The 16,181-nt window shown below is 51.6% G+C and overlaps 1 protein-coding gene across 3 annotated transcripts in view; it reads right to left on the reverse strand.

The window, feature by feature from the left end:
• LINGO1 (leucine rich repeat and Ig domain containing 1) overlaps positions 1-16,181 on the reverse strand; it is a 153,728-nt gene that overhangs the window by 43,955 nt on the left and 93,592 nt on the right. For all 3 annotated transcript variants that reach the window (XM_048317690.1, XM_048317691.1, XM_048317692.1), the window contains one exon: positions 15,108-15,193. The gene's annotated coding sequence lies outside the window, so the exon portion shown is untranslated. The remainder of the gene's footprint in view (positions 1-15,107; positions 15,194-16,181) is intronic.

Consider the following 16,181-nt stretch of genomic DNA (forward strand, 5'->3'; position numbering starts at 1 on the left):
ACAAGTGCACTAAAGCTCCTCCCTTCCTTTCTCCAAGGGGCAGCAGGAGCCAAAAGAGGGGAGAGAGCCAGTGTCCCCACAGGGCTCTGCTGTGGACCAGCTTGTGGCCAGCAAGAGACCGGCAGGAAGGGAAACATGCCAGGGCATGCATGGCCTCAGAGGAAATCAATTACCACAGGAAGCAAGGGGCCAGAGGCCTTGGGGAGCCTTATCACACACCTTCCGCGGCTCTCCATTAGCAGTCTAGCCTGAAATTACCTCCCCTTGCTCCCAAGAGCAGTGAAAGTGGAGGGCAAAGATGCAGAGCCATGGGTAGGTGTGAATACCAATGGCTTCTGTGTGTGCTGATCCTCCTTGTCCATCCCTTGGCACACTGCCTCCTGAACCACTGGCCCCAAGAGCCATCATGGAGCCGAGAGTGGCCATCAGTCTCCACGGCACTGCCTGAACCCCTGAGAAAGAGGCACTTCCAGCAACACTCAGCTCAGCTCCCTCCCTGCTCTCCTCCCCCAACTCCTTCATCAGGGAAACCTCCAGATATGCATCCAGAGATGTCTCTTTCCATTTGTTGATGTCGACAGGCATATCACACACACATTCATTATTTAATCTACCTTTGAATTGGGCTAAATAGTTCTAACGATAATTACGGAGCATTTGTATTTATAGAAAACCGTCATGCACTATCTGCATCCACACAGATAATGCCGCTGTGATCTATAAATACATAAGGGATGGTGTGGGAAGGCAGACGATGCTTCCAGTCGCCATGAAATGCAAAATGCACGGATGGCCTCACTACACAGGGAGCTATTACGGTTCCTCTCCTTCGAATCACGCCACAAACAGAGCTGAGGTGCAGCTGAGCAGCCACACAGCATCGCAGGGACAAGGATGGGGGCAGGAGCACACCTGCCATGGGGAACAGCAAGGCCAGAGCAGCAGAAGACCAGCCACAGGGATGCAGGACAGGGAGGGGCTCAAAGGGAGCAGGAGCAGAGGGAAAGGGGATGTGCTCAGTGCTGCCTGGCACAAAGGCTCAGAGCCCTGGAGGGCAAGCAGAGCCTGAGCTGGGAAGCAGCATGGAAGGAGAGAAGGAAGAGAGGGAGGACTCGCTGCTCCTCTTCCCACAGCAATAAAAGTTTTACAGCAGTGTAGCCAGCACTTATGATTTTATTGCCAGCATTACAGAGGTAGACCTTCTCCAAGCCCCAGCCCCTGGAGTCAAGTTAAGACACAGGAAGCTTGGCTTTCATAAGAAACCGAAGGAAGAGGAAAGAGGCCAGCACTCCCGCCTGCGCAGGAATGCTGGGGAACGTGCAAACACCCAGCTCCAACTCCAGGCAGCAAATAAAGCAAAGCCAATATTTTAAAATTTACCTGTTTTTAAAATGATTTTATGCCTCTGGAGTGAAGGCGTGCAGAGAGCAGGGAGCTGGACAGTCCTGTGATTTGGGAGGACTTGCAAGAGGCAGCATTAGCACTACCTTGGTGAGAGTCTCTGTGCACATCCTTGTGGTCCCTGTCCACCTCCCCCAACCTCAAAATCTTTTGGCATTTCTCAGGCTTTAATTCCCTGCTGGCACAGAGGCCTAGCTCAAGTGCGATGCAGAGACACCCCAAATGAGCCATGAAGCCATTTCACAGGTGAGCTCCAGAAGGGCAGGACCATATGGAATGCTGCTCAGCACAGGATCAGGTACACTGCCTGTGCCCACACAGGCACACACACAAATTACAAGTACTTCTATTGCATTAGTGCCTGGAAATTTCATTCCAGTCATATCCTATTCAGCGAGATGCTGCACAGATACAAGACCAAGCAGCACTTTTTTTTACCTAGAGAGAAAAGCTGGTTTTCTCTGCATATTGGTTTAAAGCAAACACAGCCAGAGGCTGCACATGCCTGAGTAATGGCCTGTGACCGTGCCAGTGAGGAGGGGAGAGATGACAGTGCCGAACCCAGGCTCATTGGCTTTGAGATCTCCTTGTGCTGCCCCGGCAGTGGATCCACCCAACCCTGCTCTACAGAGACCGTCCTGCACAGGAGGAAGAGCCCAATCCAGGCCCTGGCTTTCTTCAGTTTAGGGCTTTGCATCGCCTGTTTCCCATTGCTAATTTGTAAGCAAATATTTGGCCATCTGGCAGCTCTGTCCAGCGGGCAGCAAAGCGAACCGCTTGGCTTTACTGCGGAAAGGGCGAAGCTGACATTAAACTTCTTTCCCCGAATGCCGGGCACCCCCTTCCGACACAGCTTCCACCATTTGGCAAACCACTCCTCCGCCATCTGCCTGGAGAACGCTCCAAAGGGCATGGAGCCTGCTAAATATAGCCGAGAAGCTTAGCAAACATTTGCAGCCAGTCTGAGAAGGCTTCTCTCAAAGTTACATCTTCCCCGGCCCATCTCCCTTGCCTGTGACATCTCAGATATCCTTAAACCACCTCTGAGTTTTTTAGTCCCATTTCCTCTTTGGAGCCTTTCCCTTCCCCATTCCCTTCTCACTACCACTCTGCACCTCTACTTTTACAGTTGATTTCTCCTAACACTTCCCTTCACGCTCGGAGGAGGGCTCTAGATGATGCCAGTGCTCCTTTCCCAGCCCACAGATCCTCAGACGCAGAGTGGGAGATTGCAGAGCCTGTGGGCTGACTCTGCATTCGCTTTTCCAGGATCAACTTCTGCACGCAACACCCCAACTTCCACTGACATACAACAGCCCCATACAACTGACATAGGGTGCACACCATGCCGGCACGGGCTCCCCTCTCTCTCTGGTGGCCCAGCAGCCAGCAGCAGGCTGATCTTCCCACCTCTGCCTCAGTAGCTCACCTTCTGTCTGACATGAAGTACAGGCAGTGCTACAAGCCCTGACCTTCGCATCTATCCACAGCTTATCAGTCCCTTACTCCTCTTTTTCCAGGAAGGTACAAGGCCAGCTGCCTCCTCTCTGGCCCAATTTTAACCTTTCCCACCAAGAACAGGGACCAGGAGCAGTATCCCTCATAGCACAACTGACCTGCTAAGAATGAGGAAACCTATTGCAGTGTTGGGTTGAACCACACTTACAGACTTCAGGCAGCTTGATCCCATCATATCTGTTCCCGGGAAAAGGAAGAGCTGTCTACTTGTGTTTTATCATGACAAACAAACAGCACGGAGAAAGAAAACAATCACCCATCATCCTGGGCACGGACAAACTCGGCACGAAGAGCCCTTGCTGCTGTATAGGGCTGTTAACAATGCAGCACCTGGAGTTTCCTCCTGGGGAAGCAGAGAAAGGGAAAAAACCCTCAGGAAAACAAACCCCCTTTAACAATGAACTCTCATGTTCAGTCACACGTGAAAGACAGGAGAAGGGGAGAGGAGAGAGAGAGAGAAAGGGAAGGAGGAGAGACAACAGAAGACAGAGTACTATTTCCTCTTCAAATATTTATTTTCAGGTCTGCCTTGGAGTGCTGCTTATTGAGATACAGAGCCTTGCTGTCCCGCAGCGTGTAAGCTCCTGCTGCACGTGTTCATGGCACTGCTTTAACTGGATGGCCAGAGCCACTGGGAATTCCCATCACCCAGTGCCAGACCCCACAGAGGGCAGCTCTCCTTTGGGTCCCACTCACCCCCAGGCATCCCACCATGCTCTCCAGCTCTCCATCCTGAGCCCAGCACCAGGCATCTTTACCTCTTCTAGTGCTGTGCTTGACTCTGTCTGGGACCTCAGAACACACACTTCAGCTCCAACCCTCGCTTTCTGGCCAAGGCACAAGACAGGCTTGGAGCTGGGGCCTTGAACTGGCACTCCTCTGTATTTTGAACTCCTTCAGTACTCACCACTGTCCTCAGGAGCAGCAGAGGTGGCCTGCATGGAGATGGGAGACTCTCCAGCCAGTTATTCAGGTGAGCTGAAAATAGTGACCAAAGCAAGGTGGCAGTGAGCACCAGCCTGCTGGAAGTGACAGATCTTGGAGGAGAGCCAGAGCTGACATGCTGATCACAGACAGCAATTAAGAAATTAAGCTATCAGAGAAGCTTTTTGAGAGGGATGAGTGTCTGTGGTTTGGTCAGATGCCAGAGCAGGTCAATAACATTTGTCCTTCCCACTGCAGATGGAGATCCTCCTCCACCCCTGATCCCGACACGGTGGCACAGCTCCCTCCTCCCACCACACACCACAGAGGAGCAGAGAGGGAGAACATCAGGACTCTGCGAAGCAGTGACAGAGAGGAGAGGGCTTGGACAGAAACCACCTGGAGAACTCAAGACCTGGCAAAACCAGCTTCACCTACCCCTGAACTGCAACCGCAGCTACAGCATCCTGATCCTGAAACACATCCCTTCTGCAGGGAAGGATGGGAATCTTCAGCAATGCTCCCAGAGCAGACAGCAGGGGCCATTCCCCACACAGCCTGTGTCCTCTGGGCAAGAGAAACACCGTGGACAAGGACAGCCATGGCCAGGATACGCTACCATGGACCGCGCGGTGCTGCATGTGTGCAGCCAGATTAGTCCTCAAGGTAGATAGTGAAAGCACCTCATCCATTCACTGTCTCAACCACTTCCATCCTCTAAATGATGAGGCCTGTGGGTCATTGGGAAAATCCTTCACTCTGCTAGAACCCCTGATTATTCCCATCTCCTGCACAGCTCGGCTCCACACGCCAAGTACCAGAAACCAGCACAGGAAGAGCGCACCTGCTCTGCAGTAAGCTCACAGCCTCTCCCTGGCCACTAAATTACATGTCTTGAAACGGGAAAAACTGTGTTTCCTTCTCCAAAAGACTGTGCTGGGAACCCCACGGAGGGAACCCCAGCTGTGTCACACACCTGAGTAAGATAGACTCATCCCCACACCTCTCCTGGAGCAGCACACACAGCACGGGCATTGCAAACACCATGTTCTTCTCCCCATCCTGGGTCTCAGTGGTGTTTCTCTGACACCGTCCCAAGCGCAGCCTTGTGTGTGTGTGCACATCTGCACTTGCACGCCTGCAGCCACACACAGACAGCTTCCTCTCTGTTCCAGGCCTGAGAAATATTGATTTCTTTCCCCCTGCAATATTTCACTTGGCTGAGCAGATTTAGAATTGAAGAGTCAGATTCTGCCTAGAGACCAGAACCATATTTAATTCCACGACTTAAGAAGCCCTGGAGCAGGTTATTCTTATTTTAAACTACTAGTGCATTTAAAAGCAAGTGACATTTCAGGGGGATGGGGTGGGAGATGGCTGGTGGCCTCTGCCTCAGTCCAGCCAGTGCTGGGAAGAGTTTTGCAGCTCTGCTGCTGCTGCATCCCCACAGCCCCATCAGCTGCTCTGCTTGTGCTAATGAGAGGTGAGGGGTGGTGGCGAGCTCCCCAGCAAAGCCCAGGAGACCTGCTTCCATGTCTTTCTAACTGAGGAGAAATGAGGGGAAAAAAGAGAGCAGAGAAAGGCAAGGTGTGAAAACCTCTGATGAAAATTGCTCGGTGCATTGAGGTTTCAGGATTCATATTGCCTGTTCCTGTACCAGGCTCTGCTCGTGGAGCCAAGGCCTCACTAAGGAGAAATATGCAGATAGAGAACAAAGACATGGTGCCTTGGCCAGAGGATGATCCCTCACGGGGCCTGATCACGGAGCAGCGCTGCTGGAGGCAGAGCCACCCCCATCCACCTCCTAGACAAACACACCCTCCTGGTTGCTGGAAAGTCAGCACAGCCACTACTCTCCAAAAGCACACAGCCTCAGCACAGACTTCCAGAGGAGATGCAGTGGACTTTTAAGGGAGAAGCGGTGAATACAATAGCAAAGGCTTGCCCGAAGCATCTGTGAGCCTCTAGGCAGATGAGCATATGCATTATCACCTCCAAGCCACACAGAGCATGTCTGCTACCCAACACAGTGGCAGAAAAAAGCCAAGTGTCCCTAGGATGAAGGGTCCAGCTCAACAGGAAGGGGTCCAGGTGACATAAGCCCTGCCAAGGAATGGGCAAAGGCATACTGGAGAAGAGGAAGGGAAACACAGATCCCTACACACTGCTGATCTCCTCACATCACATCTCCAAGGACTTGCAGCACAGGTTCAGCTACACAGCTGTCACCCTGCCCTGGCTAAAGTGGTCTGAGCATGCAAGCATCCACTGTCCCCTCTGCCTAAGGCACCATCTCCAGGTCCCTGCTAGTTCCAGCCAGTGGTCATCCCCCAGTGGCCCCACAACATGCCCACAGAGTGACAGGCAGACAGAGATGCTCTTCACAGCCTCTAAATAATGGAGATGAAGACACTGGGTGCCAGACACCTCAAGGGCGCTCTGGTACATGTGTGCCCATGTGCACACACGTGTCACTGAGCAAGAAGAGATCCCTGACATGACAGTGCTGCTCCCAAGGCCCCTGCAGCAGGCTCGGCTGGGCTGCCGTGAGCTCCTGATCACGCTGGGAAGGCAGAGCACCAGAGAGCTGCTCCCCCGGCTGGGAGTCGGGCCCAGCAGGGCTGTGGTTGGCAGCCTGGGAGCTACAGTTCCGCAGGAGCCATGATTCACAGCAGGGCAAGCTGCGGGCTCCAGGGGCTGCGGCAGGGCCGGGACAGCTGTGGTGCGGGGAGATGGAGCGCCCGCCGCAGCAGCCATGCATTAGCTCGCTGCGGTCAGCCCTGACACTGCACCCTCTTAGCTGTGGCATTGTATTTTGACTGAAGCAGACAAGCAGGGGAATGAAAATGGATCCTTTTATGTAAGCTCCCTGCACACACTGTAACAGCTCGTGACATCTTTGCCCAGCTCTGCTCCTCGCTGGTGCTCACGTACAGGCCAAGCTAGGATTGCACAGGGATTGCAAACTGCTCCTAGCACTGAAAGTGTCTATTTGGGCACTGGGCTAACACCCCACAGGGACACAGGCAGAGTGTGCCTTGCTCAGGAATGGAACAAGAAGCCTGGTTTAGACCTGGTGCTCAGCTGGCTGGTGCCAAAGGCTGCAAGTACTGATGCCATGGAGCTTCCAGCATAAGCAGGTCCAGCTTAATCTCAAGCTGGATAGTACCTGGATTTACCTGGATAGTACCAGGCACAGGCAGCTCCAGCAAGACTTGGTGAGTTCAGTATACAACAGGGCCAGGGCTGCTGCAAGTTTGGATGCAAGAAGGTCACATATGGGGGGCTGTGTAGGGACCCACTGCGCCTGGGGAAAGGTCTGACTGAGGAGGAGACAGGAGGAATGGATGAGCACAACTAGCTGTTGGTAAAAGCCACGGCTGTGAAAGCACACTACCATTAGTGTAATTATTGCAATTACTATCTTTTCATATTTTTGACAATTCAGTAAGAATTAGCTTAACAGAAGAAAACACTTTCTGTTAAATGCTGGTGAATCTAAAACATAGAGAAGCAAAATGACATTTCACTTTACATGTGGACACTTCCAAGGATTTACCCAGTTCTCAAAAATAAAAGTGAAGAAACTTCCCGACCAAAGTTTTCTTTCTAAAGGAAAGCAGTAATTACTTCATAGAGAAAACAGCACAATGAAACCCTGGGAAACTATCCTTCTTCTGCTTTTCTGCCCCAAGCAAACAATTCAGCAAAACAGAGGCAGGTCTCTGGGGACATGGTGTAGCAGTGGGCTTGGCAGTGGTGCATTAGTGGTTGGACTCAATGATCTCAGAGGTATTTTCCAACCGAAACAATTCGGTGATATCTTGTCCTGATCTGCTGCGACTGGCTGGTGTCACCAGAGCTACCGACAGCTTTGGCACATGGGTGCAGCTGGGTATTCCTCCTCCTCCTTCCCCCATCCACCCAGAGAACCAGCACAGGCAATAAACACCCATAATGAAATGGCTTTAAAGAACAAAGCGTAGATAAGGACAAAATTGGAAAGAATGAAAAAGAAGTATATAAAAATAGCCAAAAAAGCGCACTGCAATTAGCTAAACTGTTAAACGACTAAAAAGGTATTAAGTAAAGTTTCCTGAATGTCAGGTTGACACAGTTTTCTTACGTTCAGGCAAGGAAATGAGTCCCCTGAGTAAATCTCCCTGCTCTGGGGCTGGGCATTAAAGGCTTTCTGGTGGATGTGGCCGGCTGAGGTCCCTTTGATCTGGGCTGCTGGATGCAGCTCACATCTCCCAGCCAATGTAGCCCTGAACACAACCCCTCCTTCCCACATCCACACCCTGGGGACAGCACTGCAGGGCTGGCCAAAGCCGGGGCTCCACGGGGACAGGGAAGCTGAGCCTCTCCAATGCCATCCAAATGCTCCCAGCGGGTCTTTTCATCAGGGTGCCTGTACATCCTGGTTTGCCGTTTCTCCTCCAAGTAAGACAAAGCAGCAGGGCTGCTCTCTGTCACACCTCCACTTTCACCTCTCCCGCAGGCACCAGCAGCAATTTTCCCTCTCTGGGGAAAGCAGCTTTCTTTAGCAGCGTGTTACCTGTCAAAGGCTCTTCCCTCAGTGCCTCCCAAAGCAAGTGAAACCTTCCTTTTTGGGAATGAGGGGAATGCTCCCTCCTGTGGCAAACAGTGCCAGCCCCGCTTCCTGGTGTGAGAAGCCCCAAAACGGGCCTGGCTCCCTCAAACTCCCTGGACCTACAGAACAAACATCCAAGCTGCTCAGAAGCACCACACAGGCTGGTGACATTACTTCCTGCCTGCAAGGTCATTTATGGGAGATAACCATGGATCCAGAGATGCGTACACATATGTATGTATTTCTGTAATTCTCCTGTGCTTTGTATATAATAATAAATATATAACCCAGGAACTTAACCAGTGAGGTACCGACAAAGCCATCAAACGAAGCAATTTGTCTCAGACAACTGCCTGAGCTGCCTCCAATGTCGCTGTCTCACCACTGACAGTAAGAGGCTCTTAAGTGTCCTGAAATTGTACTGCAAGCTCCCCAGTGCTCTCACCTCCGCCTTCCTTCCTCTCCCTCAAGCTCCTTCCCGTGTTTCTCCAGCAAAACACTTTCTTACGCAAATAAACGTGCAGGGAGGCACAAAAGGCATTTTGTCTAGGATTTCAACACAACTACGTTATTTCTCATTCAAATATTCAGCTGTATCCTTCAGAGATCAAAAGCACAGCACTGAAACGAGGTGAAGCACAAACATCCCAAGCCAATAGCTCAAGCTTCCCTTTCATTCTGTTCTGGCTAAGGAAGCAGATGAGAAATCCATCACTGTGGTGGCTCCCAGGTGTCACAGGCCCAGGACTCCTGTGCCCACAGCTCTCTCACAACCCCCATCCCTGCACAGACCCCTACCCTGCCAGTGATTATATTAACGGCCATTAAAGCCTTTATGAGCACTGCCTGTACAACCAGCAGGTGACCTACATGCTGCGAGGTCTCCAGGGAGGTGCAAGCTCAGGCTGGCATAACCTGGACCAACTGGAGAAGGCTCGCTCTCCCAGATAGCTGGAGTGGGGTCTGGCCCAGGGAAGGGTCACCCTGTGCTGCACCAGCACCCAGGGAAGCCACAACCCACTGCACAGCATGCTCCAGCACAATCAGCACTGAAGCATCCCTGCCACCTTCACATAGGGGAGCCATAAAGGGAGGAATGGATAAAGCGTAACCTTGACCCAAAACATGCCCACAAGCCCCTCCTGCACCCCTACCTTTCAGCCAGAGACCACACCTGTACTGCACCACAGGCTCAGATTTGTTAACAGGGTCCAGCTTTGCTGCACAACCACCTCCGTGACTGCCGCCCACCTTCCATCCCAAACAGCCTTTCCCCATGGGAATGTGTTGGGGCAACAGGGCTGAGCCCCAGCAGCTGCCCACTGCTCTCCTTACCTCAGTGAGGACGGTGCTTAGCAGGAACCATGGGCTGGGGCACGTTTACTGTATAATATATGAACTCATACCAGTTTTATAAGCCCCTCCTGGCTCAAATCACATTGTAATTCTGAACAGTCTTAAACTCATTTAAATCCTAATAAAAACACCGCCCTGCATTTGCATTCGCTGCTTGCAGGTCCCTGCGGCTGTTGTGACAGCGGTTCCCGTGGAATTGGTAATGCTTGGATGCTGCACACCGGAAGCCATCCCTCACAGGAGAGGTCAGGACACACATTTAACAGGACAATTAAAAACACAGATGCAGGAAATGGACCTCCAGACTGACCCAGGATGATTGGCAGAGCAGTTGTGTGTCAAAGCTTTCACAGTAATGCAGGAGAGCAGCAGCACCAGTGTGGAAACCTCGGTGTCCCACCTCCTCTGGAATCCCAGAGGAGACCCAGGCCAGGTACGTGAATACATAGGCACAAAGCACCTGCAGACAGCACCATGAGGGGGTTTAAAAGAGAACAGAGAATGACTAATGAAGCACCAGCAAACAAGGCTGCACACGCTGTGGGAAATGTATGCATGAACCACACAGGTGCCCTGGGGCAGGTGGAGACAGACCCAGCAGGAGCCTGCCCTGGTTGCCCACAGTGTGCTACAGACATGGGGGGGGTTGCTGCCACGGTTTGGGGGCACATCACACCCCAGGGAGGGCACTGGGGCTGCATCTCAGCACACCCTCCACCCCAGGGCCACCAGCACAAAGTTCCCTTCTTACCCTTCCCTCCCAAACACAGACCAGCTGTGCTCCAGCTGTGCCAGAGGATGCAGTGAGGGGCTGGTTGATGGCCCCATGAGGCCCAGCTCCCCTCACCAAGCCCACACAGCTCTCCCAGCCCACCATAGGCACAGCAGCACTGACTCAGGCCCTGCCCATGGTCTCCTTTCCCCAGCTCTGCTGCCCCACTGTTCCCTGCTCCACAGCCTCTTGCCTCTCCCTCCAAGTTCAGCCCTGCTCCATTCCCATCCCTCTGCCCCGCTCGCCCTCCTCGGCACTTGTCCAGTGCTTTATGCTTGCCTGGTTTTGGCAGGGACATTAATAGGCTCCCCTGAAACAGTGAGATTATGAGCTATACTCATCCAGCTACAGAAATACTAATTATTAGTAACTGTATGAGATAAATGGAAATATCAATGATGAAAGTCAATATTATTGCCTTCTTTGTTCCTGTTTGTTTTATTTGTAGATGAAAGGACCACTCAGGCCGTCTCCCCAGGATGTGGCCGGGAGCTGGAACAGCTCCTCTTGGCAGGCTCATCCAGAGCTGTGCTCCAATAAGAAATCATACTGCACGTATGCTTGCAAAGGGCTCTCTAAATCAGCAGCCCTCAAAAGCAGGAATTGTCTTTGATTGATTCATAAAACTGGAGCTGCTTCCATTCCCTGCTCCAGAACCAGGCAAGGGAGGATTTAAGGAAGGGAGAAGGTGTAGTGTGGGTGGAAGTGATTAATTGTGGAACACGGCACGGCAGTGGGAACGCTCCTCGGTTTGGCTGGGTTTGATGCTCATGCCTTCATCCTCCTCACATGGTGGTTTAGGCACCAAGATGGGAACCAAGGACCCCTCCCAGGCTCTGGCAGAGATTCTCAGGCAAGTCCCAGGGCCCTGCTGTGGCCGGGTGAGCACTTACAACATCAACATTGCCTTAATCAGCAAGTCTGCTCCCTCCGCATGTTCTGAGTCAGAGCTGCTGATTCTGGTGACAAGAGACTTTTTTTTTAAGCCCTATTAGCCTCGAAGAGCTAACACAGCTAAGAGCAAGTGAATGGGATGCTAATTTTGGATCACACCTAACAGCACTGGGAGAGCACTTCCAGAGCAGCCTGTCTCCACAGGCAAGCCACGTGCTCCCCACAGCCATGGGGAGGCAGGACACAGCCAGGAGGGTGCTGTGGGGCGCACCAGGGACATTATTCTTGGTCCTAATATACCCTAATACGTCATTAAACTGCCTCCATTCCCTTCCAAGCACCCAGTCCACCAGCAGCAAATATTCATGGGAACAAACCAGCCCTCTGACTCCCAACTTGCCCACCTCCAAGGGTCAGTGCAGTGAGCACCTCCCTGCAGTGAATACAAAGCATCCCAGCCCCTCAGTGCTAACCAGGACAAGCACTCCTGCTGCCTCTCTCCATGTGCAATGAGATCAAGAGAAGTGGAAGCCTTGCAGGAATAATTAGAACAGTCTTTAAAAAGCAGTCAGCCCATCCTGAATATTTCATGGAAGGTAATTTTTTTTTTTTTTTAAGCTGCTTTAAAACCCCTCCTTGCCCCTTGGTGCATGTCAGGGTGCAATTAAGCAGAAAATATCAGCGCATAAACCCAAAGAAACAAACTGCCATGCACACCCACCTCCACTCTCGCTTCCTCCCTGTGGTTAACATTGATGTAACATCCCAAAGCTGTGTGTGCACGATACAATCTCCCACCCAAGACAAGGGAGAGCTGGCTCAACTGCTACAAAACCTCAGAAGCCTCCCAGTCTCAAACACAGTGCCCAGATTCCTGCCACAAAGAGTCCCTAATGGTCCCCAGCAAAGCTCAGGCTGGAAAGCCCTGAGCATTAGGCACTCTGCATGAGATCCCACCAGTGGGCTCTGCAGAGCTGCTGGACCATGGATGGTGGCATCCAGCGTTGTCCCATGGGCCGGCACCCTTGGGCTGGGCAGCCTGGCTCCCTGCCTGGCTTAGTAGATTTTTGCACTATTAGTAATTATTTTATAACAGAAAAATCTCTTAATAGCTTTGTCAGCCCTTGGAGGGAGATGTTTGAGAAGAAATCTGTTTTAATCCATAGAGTCAGGTGGGAACCAGGTAAGGCATAGAACAGAAATTCAGGGCTTCCCTTGGCCCTACTGGGGTGAAGAAGCCAACCTTCCAAAAGAGACCACAGACACCTCTCCTTCTGTGACATTTCTTCCTTCAGCCCGGTTATCTCTCTCCCAAGCTCTCCCAGTCACCCTGTTTAACCACAGCATCTGGGTCAGCTTAAGACAAGAGTGGCCCTGGTGTCCCCACTGTCTCTGGGAACAGCCCCAACACTGCTGCCACTCCTACATATCCCTCCTTGTGGGGACACCATGCTTTTGATGTAACCCTGATGCTGAAAGCTTGCTTTTCAATACTGAAAATCCAAGACACTCCACAGGGGCTTAGTGGAAACCCTGCTGCAAGTCTGTGGCCACATCACCAGAGCCAGCAACACCGGAGAGGATGGGGGATTTTCTGGGAGCATTTATGGCACATGCATTCAGAGAGGAAGAGAAACATCCCTCAGAAACCACAGCAGCTCAAAGATCTGCTCAGTTTAAACACTAAAAATTCATGCATTAAAAATCCACTCAGGCTCAGAACTAAATAAAGCCTCTGACCACATCATCCAGCCCAAGGTTTGCAGGCTCCTTGGGGAGAGGGTTTATGTGCCTACTAGATGCTCAGGCTGACATCCCTGCTCCCCTCCAAGCTTTTGGGCAGGGCAAGAGTCCGTGGGGTGTTTGGGACCCCAGTTGTGCCTGGCTGCTCTCTTCTTGCACTACTTAGTGGACAGAGCAGCCTGAGAAACTGACCACACCCCCCCTCCATTATACCAAATTCTCTAGGAAATAACTTTTCTCATTTTCTCAAAGGAAAAAGCAGAAGGAAAACCAAAACCACCTCATTTTCTAAATACTGTCCTTAGGAAAAGCTTTTGGTTTTTGCAAAGAGCGCTCTGGAAGAAAATACCTAAATCCAAACATAGAGCAGATGGCTCTTGGTGCTTATATTTTCAGGGAGGACTTTAACCAGCAGGATCATTTCCCAGAAGAATTTTGTTTTAAGAGAAAAATCACTAAAAATAAATGCATTTCAGAGCTTACTGTTGAAAAGGTATTTTGATAGAAAACTGCTATTTCCATGGTCCCTCTACTTGCTCTGTCAGCCCTGACACAGTGGGAGCTCCTCCTCAGAGCATCCTTCACACACAGCTTCTCCCAGGGTCCAATCCACACAGAGCACCTGTGGGAGCAAGGAGGGACGGGCGTCTGGGCTCATTCCTGATTACCATAAAACGGGAAACAGCAACAAGGAGCTACAAATACCTCTCTGCAAAGCTGCAAATGCCTCTCCACAAGCTCCTCTCACACAGGAATGTGAGGCAAGGTAAGGACAGGTCCCTTTTTTGCATGCACCAGGTTGAGCCTATGCAGCCTGCTCTTTGCTTGGAGGAAAGAACAACGTAAGGGAGAAATTGTGTATCTGAGTGTGAAAGAGTTCTGCATCATTGTTTGGATTCTCTTTTCCCTGAACCAGGCATGGAACACTTCCCCTGGGCAATTCCAAGTGAGCCCCTGAGCTCTGCCCCAGGTCGAAGTGCCCCACCCAGTGCCACCACTCCTGTCAAACAGGGATCTCAGCACATGCCTCCATCTCCTACTACCTTGGACAACATCCCCAGTTTCAACAAACCCTCCTACAGTTGTGGCAGATGAAAGATGCTTGAATCATCTTAATTTTTTTCTTTTCATTAGGAAAGCAAATTCTGCTCTTCACTGAGAGATCCTTTTTATTCTCTCTTGAGGACTGACATCCTGGGAAATTGCCTCAGCCCAGTCAGCTCTGATGTTTGCTGTCTCACGCATCTCCTGCATCAGGCTGACAGCTCACAGATTTCAGCTGAGGATGGGGATGTGCAGAACAAGCCAAAACCCGCTCCTGTCTCTTTTAACTGTCCCAGCAAGAGTGCTGGGAGGAGGCTGAGCTGGGGGAGAGTGTGCAGAAGCCGTGCAACAGCAAATAGAGACATCTCTAAAAACACTGCTTTTCAAGAACCCTCTCGCCCGCCCTCTCCTGGAAGATAAAACTACTCCTGCCCAGCATTCCCAAGCTGCAGCGTCTGGCTGTCCACGCTGAATCACTCCATGTGGGCAGTGTTTGTCCCTCCCTGATGTAACATGAGTTGGAGCAAACCCACCTAAGCAGAGCCAACACGACCCTATCACAAAGCCCTTTCTCAGAAGTACCACCATCTAAACAGTCATTTTAGAGGCCTCTCCCCCGGTAAAACACTCCCCTGTGCCGGCATGATGGATTGAACATTTCCCACCTGCCCCAGATCCTAGCTGGAAGCTACACTGCCTCACCCCCACCAGGAGGGCTGGGAAGCCGCCCCAGACTAAGGGGGAAGGAAAAGGCATTTTTACCACGCTTTTGGCAGTAGAAACCAGTCCAGCCCTGGACTCAGCACAACAAATGCACGTGAGTGTCATATACACCAATGCTCCGAGCTCGGGTGCACCTACCTGGGTCAGATGAAGGCAGGATGCTGGGGGATCAGATGCCAGGTGTGCACTGGGCTTTGGCCTCTCCTCTGCTTTCCACTCATGCACTGTGAGCAAAATGAAACCAAAATCAGGGCTTTAATCCTGGCATTTCAGAGGCAAGCAGGAGAGACATTAAAAAGCTGTGAATGCTTTTTCCCTCTCTCCTTCCCAAAACTGAGCTCAGGCAAGCTTAATCTTCATCCAAGCTGATATTTAAAAGTTATAAATCAGGCTGTAACAGACAGAAAAACACAACTACCAAAATTTAGTGGCTCTGCTGCTGGAAGGCCCAAAATGAACTGCTTAAGAGAGCCATTTTCCCACGGAAACAGAGCAGGTCTGTACTTAGTAGAGCATTGATCTGCTGACAGCTACCAGGACAGATTTGGGCCAGAGCACTTGGGAATCATTTACAGTGATCTCTGAAGAAGCACATGCATGCAAAATCCCTTGGAAAAACACTGTTGTAAGGCAGTGCTGCAGCTGACTACGAGCCTAGATATCACTCACTGGCCAGCACAGGCTTACACCTCCTTCCATAAGCCTCCCCAGGCAGCTCAGTCCCTGGCTGCATCCCTGTATCCCAGCCAAATGCTTCAACAGAGGACAGGAACTGCAATACATCACCCAAGCACCGAGCTGTAAAAGGCTCTCGCAGCTCAGGACCCCCAAGCACAAAGGCTCAGACTGGGGGACACTGCATCGCACAGACCCAGGGGGCTTGAGGGCTTTCCCATAGATGTACTGGGATTTGGAGACGCTGTGTTACAGCCAGGGTCAGCCCAAAACACTGCCACAAGTCCTGGGGACAACAGGCTGGGGCCTGAGAGATACCAGGAGCTCGGTCCAGCTGAGGGGTGCACAGGCTTCCAGCACTGGGGTGCCCCAATTTAGCCAACCTGGGGCTCCCTCCCACTGCCACCACAGCCAAGGCATGTGCTGGAGATAGAGGAGCTCAGCTGTAACCCTCCTGCAGGTGTGGAAAGAGGTGCCCCACATTCACCTCTTCTGCCAGAAACCATTTCCCATCACAATTTTTGCTGTTTCAGGAGA

The sequence above is a fragment of the Corvus hawaiiensis genome, chromosome 13 (assembly GCF_020740725.1).
Source record: "Corvus hawaiiensis isolate bCorHaw1 chromosome 13, bCorHaw1.pri.cur, whole genome shotgun sequence".
NCBI classification, from domain to species: domain Eukaryota; kingdom Metazoa; phylum Chordata; class Aves; order Passeriformes; family Corvidae; genus Corvus; species Corvus hawaiiensis.